Source organism: Tenrec ecaudatus, chromosome 2 (assembly GCF_050624435.1).
Source record: "Tenrec ecaudatus isolate mTenEca1 chromosome 2, mTenEca1.hap1, whole genome shotgun sequence".
In the NCBI taxonomy this organism is placed as follows: Eukaryota; Metazoa; Chordata; class Mammalia; order Afrosoricida; family Tenrecidae; genus Tenrec; species Tenrec ecaudatus.
This window is the reverse complement of record NC_134531.1, coordinates 28,376,797-28,384,380: the sequence shown is the minus strand read 5'-3', so window position 1 is coordinate 28,384,380 and position 7,584 is coordinate 28,376,797. Positions and strand designations below refer to the sequence as shown.

At 41.8% G+C, this 7,584-nt stretch overlaps 1 non-coding gene across 1 annotated transcript; it reads left to right on the top strand.

The window, feature by feature from the left end:
* Window positions 1–3,131: 3,131 nt before the first annotated feature.
* LOC142441918 (U6 spliceosomal RNA) lies at window positions 3,132–3,238 on the top strand. The gene has a single exon (XR_012783196.1). It is a non-coding gene; the product is annotated as a U6 spliceosomal RNA (small nuclear RNA).
* Window positions 3,239–7,584: the final 4,346 nt, after the last annotated feature.

The window sequence follows — 7,584 nt, the reverse complement described above, 5'->3', positions numbered from 1 at the left end:
TGTACTTATTCCAAAAAGGGGGATGCAACTCAACATACAAATTTTGGAAAAATAACAAGTAAAATTTTGCTGAAGACCATCTGACAACATTGTGGCCGTACATTGAGGGGGAGCTGTCAGAAATTCAGTCTGCATTCAGAAGCAGATTTGAAACATTATTGCTGATTTCAGTGAAGATCTAGCAGAAAATCTAGCTAAGAAAGCATAGAATATCATAAAGATTCTTACTTTCATTATTTTTATTGTTCAAAACCTTAGAATCTGTGGACCATGACAATCTATGCATATTCTTAGGAAGAATGGAAATTATGACTCAGTGTAAATGAAACTCAAACTGTTCACAACTGGACCACTAGGTAACAACATAATAAATAGATAAAATGTTAAGTTGTCAAGGACTTCATCTTGCTTGGCTCCCCAATCAATGTTCAGGGAAACAACAGTCATGAGATCCTGGTATTGGGTATTGGGTAAATGTGCTACACAAGACCTCTTTGTAATGTTGAAAATTTAAGATATTACTTCAAAGAATAAGGTGTCCCTAACCCAAGGCATGACATTTTCAATAGACTTATCTACATCAGTATGTGAAAGTTAGACATTGAATAAAGAAGATGAAGAAAAATGGATGCATTTGAATTAGGGTGTTAGTGAAGAATATTAAAACTATCATAAATTACCAAAACCACAAAAATCTGTATTGTAAGAAGTATAAATATAATGCTCCTTAGAGTCTAGGATACACAGACTTTGTCTCATTTACTTCAGACGTGTTGCCAGGAGAGACCAGTCCCTGGAGAAGGACATGATGCTTGCTAGAGCAGTGGGGAAGCAAAACAGAAAAACATCTTCAACAGGATGGATTGAACACTTGCTGCATCAATGGGCTCAAGTATAAGAACCCCCTGCGAGGTTGGCTCAGGCACAGGCTGTGTTTCCTTCTGTTGGACACAGGGCTCCTGTGAGTTGGAACCCATTCGACCCTCCCCAGCAACAGATGTGCTGATGTGGAACTCAGGTTCAAGAGTAAATTTGGAGAATAGAAAAGGGGAACGCTGCCTTGTTATAATCAATTAGGGTGCGGTGCTAGGGTTCTATCTTCAAATAATCAGAGAGTCTGGGTTATATGAACGAGATTAGAAAAGGGAGAGGAAGGTTTATAAATAACCTGTGATATGTAGATGATACAGCCTTGACTGCTGAAAGTGAGGAGGGCTTAATGCATGTGCTGTTGACAGACCTTAATATCTTATTTTGAAGTATTTATTTTAATATAAATCTAGGTATTTCTCCCTTCACACATGCTATTTTAAAGACTCTATGAATGTGTTTCTAGAGATTGGTTATTTCTATCTTCTTATAAAAATAATTAGAGATATCACTGCTAAGGAGTCTCAGCCAATCCAAGGACCAGGTGGATTTTAGAGCTAGACATTTTGTTCTGCTAATGGCAGTACTTGCACTATTGGCTGTCTTTGGGTTATGTCTTCTTAATCTGTCTATCATCTATCTATCTTCTATTTGTATGTAGTATACCTTTTATTTACAATTATGTATACCCCTGAATCCCGGAAATTATGCTGTGCCCATGACCCTAGATTCTAAACCTGAAAGTCTACTCAGTCATTGTGGGGGGTAATGACTTTTTCTACCCAGTCTTTTCACTATCTCTAGGATTTTCCATTAAAAAGGAAATGTGTCCTATCTGCCCTTCACCTTCCTTTCTGTTGATAAGAAAAATAAGGAAAATGTGTCCCCACCTATCTTTGTATCAGAATTCCAGCTGTCTTCTTTTCCCTCTTTACCCATTTATGTCTAGCTATCCATCACACCCCCAAGTGATCTAATCCAAGTTCTTCTGGAAGTTGAGGGACAAAGGTCACTCCTATGGACAGAGAATTGATCAGAACAGAATCATGTTGATCACCTCTCTGGGCGAGGCATTGACGGGAAAGCACCTGCATAGAGTTTGGAAGCAGCTGGTCTTGGGGGTTGAGAGGTAGGCCAGAGATTTTGACCGCAAGATCATCTGCAGCCTCACAGTCAGGGAGAGACAAAACAAAAAAGGCCATTACAAACATGAGGTACAAAAGTATGAGAGTAATAGAGATCAGAGATCTAAGAAAGGTCACATCAATGGTCCTTGACCAGTTATTTTACCAGGAGTCAATCGATGTGTAGCTTGAACCTGTAGCTAGTTTGTTCATTCCTGTAAGTGGTGGATATGTTCTTGAAAGTGGCCCATTTGGTTTACCCAGAAACAACATTGTCCTTTTAATATGGCATAGGGTCTGCCTGGGGCCACTGGCAGCATGTCTAGGCCCTGTCAGTATATAGAACAACTGCTGCTAGGGAATTGATCTGAGCCAGTATTGTAATTAATTAATTCACCACCTTGATGTTAAGTCGTGCTGGTTCAGAAGAAAGATTAACATGTGTATTTCTTCCAGAGGCCACTGCAGTGGTGCCAGTAGCAGTCCTCACTAAAAGAAAGGGGATCCATTGCCCTGCACCTTTGGACATTCTATGTGTGGTTCTTATGGCAATAAGCGTAGGGATGGTGACATTAACAACAGGTATAGTAATACAACATATCTCAGAGTGCAGAGCCCTGCCCAATTGGTTGGTAAGTGCTGAGATACAAAGCTTCCATATACCAAATAAATTCTCTTTGAGGAAGGGAAGGATCCCCACAAGTAATATGTAGCTGAGTGGCTCTTACTTGTTTGTCCACATCTGTGAGAAACATTATCAACACTCTGATCTGATACAGTGTCAAGCCTCTTGGTAAGCGGCAGGTCATATAATCCCTGACTAGGACCGGACCCCGTGGGTCTCCAGAGGAAGAACTGGTTCAGACCATCTTACCCAAGAATATTCACTGATGGATGCTTAAGAAATCTAATATGCACCCATTATAACAAGAGCAAGGCTTTCTTAGTTAATTTGACAAAATTGGGTTCTCAAGCCTCAGAAGACAGAGTCATGTAAGCAACAGATGTCTGACAAGTATTATATTCCCTAATTCGTGAGGCCCTCCCACAGGTCCTCATTGGCTGCTGAGTCCTACAAGGGGAACAGTCTTTCCTGGATATCACCTACTTTTTTATACCTTTTAAAAAATTTATTCAGTGCTCGCTTCGGCAGCACATATACTAAAATTGGAACGATACAGAGAAGATTAGCATGGCCCCTGCACAAGGATGACACACAAATTTTTGAAGCGTTCCATATTTTAAAAAATTTTTAATTTATTTTATTTTTAAAAATCATTTTATTAAGGGCTCATACAACTCTTTTTATAATCCATACATACATCATTTGTGTCCAGCACATTTGTACACATGCTGCCATCATCATTCTCAGAACACCGGCTTTCCAATTGAGCCCTTGGTATCAGCTCCTTATTTTTCCCTTCCCTCCCCCTTACCCCTCCCCCTGAACCCTTGATAATATATAAATACTTATTTTTTTATCATATTCCACACCATCCAGCATCTTCCTCACCCAGTTCCCCGCTGTCCATCCTCCAGGGAGGAGGTTACATACAGACCTTGTCATCCGTTGCCCCTTTCTCCCTCACCCTCCCTCAACCTTCCCAGTATCACCACTCTCACCACTGTTCCCAAGGGGCTCATCTGTCCTGGATTCCCCGTATTTCCAGTTCCTATCCATGCCAGTGTACATCTCCTGGTCCAGCCAGTTATGTAAGGTAGAATTGGGATCATGATAGTGGGAGGGAGGAAGCATCTAAGAACTATAGGAAAATTGTATGTTTCATCATTGTTACACTACACTCTGACTGGTTTGTCACCTCCCCACAGCCCTTCTGCAAGGGAATGTCCAATTTCCACCAGATGAGCCCTGGGTCCCCACTCTGCACTCCCCCTCATTCACAATGCTATGATTATTAATTATTTTTTGTCTTTGAAGCCTTATACCTGATCCCTTCGATGCCTTGTTATCTCACAGGCTGGTGTGCATATTCCATGTGGGTTTTGTTGTTTTTCAGTTAGATGGTCCCTTGTTTATCTTCCAGCCTATGGGACCCCAGAGTGTATATATTTTGACAACTGGGCACCATCAGATTTCTTCCCCTCACTTGCCCATGCACTCACTTTGTCTTCAGCATTTGCAACGGGATAGGCTGGTGTGCTTCTTTCTTGTGGACTTTGTTGTTTCTTAGCTAGATGGCTGCCTGATTGTCTTCAAGTCTTTAAGGCCCCTGATGCTATATCATTTGATAGCCGGGCACCATCAGCTTTGTTCGCAACTTTTTCTTATGCACCCACTTTGTTCTCAGCAATCTAGTCGGGACAGACCAGTGTGTTTCTTCCATGTGGGTTTTGTTGTCTCTCAGCTAGAAGGTGCCTTGTTTACCTTCAGGTCTTTAAGACTTCAGGAGCTATGTCTTTTGGTAGCTTGACACTATCAGCTTTCTTCACCACATTTGCTTGTGCATACATTGTCTTCAGTGACTTCAGGTGCTATATCTTTTGGTAGCCGGGCACCATCAACTTTCTTCACCACATTTGCCTGTGCACCCATTGTCATCAGTGATCATGCCAGGCAGGTGAGCATCTCAGACTGCCGAATTGTTATAACAAAGTGTTCTTGTGTTGAGGAAGTACTTGAGCAAGGGCCCACTGTCCATCTGTTTCCTTAATACTAAAGCTATAAATATATGTACATAGATATATTCCCCCCTGGTGGTATATAAATATATTTACACCTTTATATGTCTGTATTTAAATTCCTATGACTACCCTTTGTCTCCTAGCTCTTTCCTTTGTTTCTTTGTACTTTCCTCTTATCCCACTATCATGTTCTGCCTTCATCTGGGTTTCAGGAATTCCTCTTGGTTACATTGCCCTTGATCCAGTCCTGCCACCCTCCTTGAGACGGATTTTAGATCATTTGTTATTCCCTTGTCCCTGGACTTATTAACACCCTCTTCCTTTCCCCCACCACCCCTACCCCCATGTCCCCCCCGGGACTATAATCCCGTTGTTCTCTCTTCTGGCTTGTTTATTCCACCTATCCCCTCCAGGTAGACATGTTATGTACTATCACAAGATTGAGTACCACAAAGCAACAATAGAAAGTAAAACAGTAGTTACAACAACAACAACACACATATAAATGTATGAATAGTTCAGGGTGTGTTTGTTTTCCTTCACAGGTGCTTTGTAGTAAAGTCTGATAGGGTTTCATGCCTGTATCCCTGGGGACTTCATTGCTCTGTTTCCCCGCTGCTCTGCTGCATGCCCCCAGAGGCTGGCTTCGGCGTGGTGAGCTGATGGCGGGCAAAATTCCGACTGTGTGTCTGTAGTGTTGCCCCCAATGGTGCTATAGGTCAATGAGGAACACTGTCCCATGGTGGGGCCTGCCCTGTGGTCATCTCTGCATTGCTTTTCTGAGCAGGAACATTGTCCTCAGGGCTTGGTGGGCCAGGATGTGCGTCACTCTTTTCTTTTTTCCCCCTATGCCCTGTCGTTGGCTCCTGTGTGCTCTGACCAGACCAGTCCCTCCTCCCCTCTTCTTGAGCTGTAGCATCAGTGCTCTCCTCTGAAGTGAATTCTTCTTAGGGGGAGGGTGGTGCTGTCCACTTAGTTGGAATTGGGGCCGGCCCCTCAGGCCTCTCTATCGGTTCCCTGTTTCATGTCAGTGTGTCTGTTCTTGTCCTGGAGCTCCAGGTTGAAGTCTTGTCTCTCCCTGTGGAAACACAATTAACACCCTCCCCCTGTGTGGGTGAGTGGCCTGTTCCCCCGGCTGCCCATACCTTTTTCCATCCTCCCTTTTAATGGGCTACCATATGTATCCCATAAGTATCCCTGAGTTTAGTCTGGCCCCTGCCACATTACCTCGGCCTCACCCCAAGGAAGTATGTGTACAGCATCTCCTTCCCTTTGCCCTTTTTGAAATTTTTTTTTTTTAGTTTACCTCAGCAGAATTATGTAGTACTTGTCCTTTTGTGCTTGGCTTACTTCACTTAGCATAATTTCCTCCTGTTCTTCCCATGTGGCGATGTGCTTCACATGTTCATCATTGCTTTTTAGGGATGCATAATAATTCATTGTATGTATATACTAGAGTTTTTTAATCCATTTGTCTGTTGATGGGAATTTGGACTGTTTCCAACTCCTTGTGATTGTGAACTGTGCTGCGATGAACATTGGGGCACAGATGTCTGGCTGTGGTTTGTTTGTTGTCTCTTCTGGGTATATGCCCAGTAGGGGGATTGCTGGATCATAAGGTAGCTCAATTTCTACCTGTTTTAGATATCATCAAATCGATTTCCATAATGGTTTTACATACCTACAGGTCCACCAGCAGGGGACAAGAATTCCTACCGCTCCGCATCCCCTCCAACACTTGTTACTTTTTGATTTCTTGAATTGGGATATCTTTGAGGGTGTTAGGTGGTATCTCATAGTTGTTTTAATTTGCATTTCTCTTATGGTTAGAGATCTGGAACAATTTCTCATATATTTATTGGCCATTTGAGTTTCTGCCCTTGAGAAACTCCTGCTCAGCCCCTTGGCCCACCTCCTGAGTGGACAATTGTTTTTTTTCTTGTTGTAATTTAGCAGTGTATTGTAGATATTAGTAATAAGGCCTTTGTCTGATGTGTCATTGCTAAAGATGTTTTCTCATTCTGTAGTCTCTCTTATTACTCTCTTGATGAATTCTTTCGATGCACATAAGTGTTTTATTTTTAGTATGCCCCATTGGTAAACTTGTGCCTCCTCCATGTTGGTGGTTTTCCTGATTTCCAATAGCTTATGTAATCCCTTTGCCAAGGTTCTCAGGTTTGTCCCAATTACCTCATTGATGGCCCTAATAGTTTGGGGTTATACCTCAAGGTCTGTGATCCACCTTGAGTTTATTCTTGTGCATGGAGTGAGGAAAAGGTCTTGCTTCAGTTTTCTGCAGCTACGTATCCTTTTTTTCCAGCACCATGTATTGAAGAGGGCATCCACTTCCCATTTGATACTTTTGGGCCCCTTATCAAAGATCAGTTGTCTGTATGCTGATGATTTTATTTCTGGGTTTTTAATCCTTTTCCGCTGGTCTGAATATCTGTCGTTATACCAGTACCACACTGTTTTGACCACTGTGGCTTTGTACTAGGTGCTAGAGTTGGGTAAAGCAAGACCTGTGACTTGGTCCTTCTCCTTGAGGATTTCTCTGCTAATTCTTGGTTTCTTCCCTCCCCGTATGAAGTTGATCATCTGTTTTTCCAACTCTTTGAAGAAATTTTCTGGAATTTGGTTTGTGATAGCATTGAATTATATAATGTTTTGGGTAGAATTGACATCTTTACAATATGGAGTCTGCTGATCCAATGTTTTTTCTGCATTTATTGATATTATCATGTGGTTCTTATATGTCTTCATGTCAATGTGACGAATAACACTAATGGTCTTTTGTATATTGAACCATCCCTGCATCCTTGGTATGAATCTCACTTGGTCATGGTGAATTGTTTGTTTTATATATTTTTTAATCTCTTGGCTAGTATTTTGTTAAGGATTTTTGCATCGATATTCATTAGGGAAATTGGTCTGTATTCTCAATTCT